This window comes from Macaca thibetana, chromosome 20 (genome assembly GCF_024542745.1).
Source record: "Macaca thibetana thibetana isolate TM-01 chromosome 20, ASM2454274v1, whole genome shotgun sequence".
NCBI lineage: Eukaryota > Metazoa > Chordata > Mammalia > Primates > Cercopithecidae > Macaca > Macaca thibetana.
In genome coordinates this window covers 1493151-1495309 of record NC_065597.1, presented here as the reverse complement: position 1 = coordinate 1495309, position 2159 = coordinate 1493151, and positions in this window count along the sequence as shown.

Here is a 2159-nt window from a genome sequence, read left to right as displayed (position 1 = left end):
TGATGTGTGCATTCCACTCAGGGAGTTATAGCTCTTTTCTCATAAGGCAGTGTTTGAACACTGTTCCTGTAAAATTGAAAAAGTGATATTTTGCAGCGCGTTGAAGACTATGATAAAAAGTGAAATATCCTCAAATAAAACCCAGAAAGAAGCGCTCCAGGAAACTGCTCTCTGACGTGTGTATTCATTTCAGAGAGTTAAAGCTTACACTATGTTGCCCAGTTTGTAAACTCTCTCTTCAAGGAATCTGTGAAAGGATATTTAGTGGCACCCAGAGTCTTGTGGTGAGATAGGAAACGTCTTCCGATGAAAACTGGAGAGAAAATTTCACAGCAACTGCTTTTTGAGGTGTGTATTCATCTCATACAGTTAAATCATTCTTTAGATTGACCAGCTTGAAATCACTGTTTCTGTGGAACCTGAGAAAGGATATTTGGGAAAGTTCTTAAGAATGTGCTGAAAAAGAAATACCCTCCGATAAAAACCAGAAGAAAACTTTCTGTGAAACTGCTCCAGGTCACATGAATTTCACTCACACAGTTAAGCTTCTGTATTTATTGAGCAGCATTATGACATTGTTTTAAGTTATTCAGCTAAGGGATAATTGGGGGTGCTTTGAGGCTTACGATGAAAACGGAAATATCTTCAGATAGATACTGGACGAAGATTTCTGAGGACCTGCTTTGTGACATGTGCATTCCACTCACAGAGTTATACTATTCTTCATAGAGTATTGGGGAATCCCGTTTAGAGAAAAAGCTACCAGGGGACATTCGGGAGTACACGGAAGGCTCTGATGGAAAAGGAAATATCCTCAGATGAAAACTGGAAAGGAGCTTTCTGTGAAACTGCTTTGTGATAGATATGTCAATTCATCTCACATAGATAAAACTTTCATTTTGTTACGCAGTTTTTAAACTGCGTCTCGGACGGATTTGCAAACGGACATTTGGGAGCACTTTCAGGTCTGTGGAGAAATAGAAGATAGATTCACATAAAAACTGGAGAGAATCTTTCTGAGAAATTGCTTTGTGATGTGTGCATTCCACTCAGGGAGTTATACCTCTCTTCTCAAAAGGCAGTGTTTGAACACTGTTCCTGTAAAACTGGAAAAATCATATTTTGCAGTGCATTGAAGACTCTGGCAAAGAGTGAAATATCCTGAAATAAAACACAGAGAAAAGTCTTGCAAGAAACTGCTCTCTGACGTGTGCATTCATTTTAGAGAGTTAAAGTTTACAGTACGTTGTCCAGTTAGGAAGCTGTGTCTTTGAGGAATCTGGGAAAGGATATTAAGTGGCGCCCGGAGGCTTGAGGTTAGAAAGGAAACGTCTTCCGATGAAAAATGGATAGAGGCTTTCAGAGCAACTGCTTTGTGATGTATGTATTCATCTCATAGAGTTAAATCATTCTTTGGATTGAACAGTTTGAAATCACTGTTTCTATGGAACCTGAGAAAGGACATTTGGGAACGCTCTTAAGAATATGCTGAAAAAAAAATACCCTCCAATAAAAACCAGAAGGAAAGTTTCTGTGATACTGCTCTAGGTCATGTGAATTCCACTCGCACAGTTAAACTTCTGTTTTCATTGAGCTGTGTTCTAACACTGTTGTAGGTTAGTCAGCTAAGGGATACTCGGGAGTGCTTTGATACTTACGGTGAAAACGGAAATATCTTCAGAGAGATACTGGAGAGCATATTTCCGAATAGCTGCTTTGTGACCTGTACATTACACACAGAGTTATACTTTTCTTCTCATAGAGGATTGGGGGAGTCCCGTTTGGAGAAAATGCTACCAGGGGACATTTGGAAGTGTATGGACTGATAAGGTGAAAGAGAAAATATTCTCAGATAGAAACTTGAAAGAATCTTTCTGTGAAACTGCTTTGTGATAGGTATGTCTATTCACATCACATAGATAAAACTTTCTTTCTACTTCGCAGATTTGAAACTGTGTCATGGACGGATTCGCAAAGGGACATTCGGGAGCACCTTCACGCCTCTGGGGAAATAGGAAATATCTTCAGATAAGAACTGGAGAGAAACTTTCTGAGAAAGTGCTTTGTGATGTGTGCATTCCACTCAGGGAGTTACACCTCTTTTTCATAAGGCAGTTCTTGAACACTGTTCCTGTAAAAGTGAAAAGGTGATATTTTGC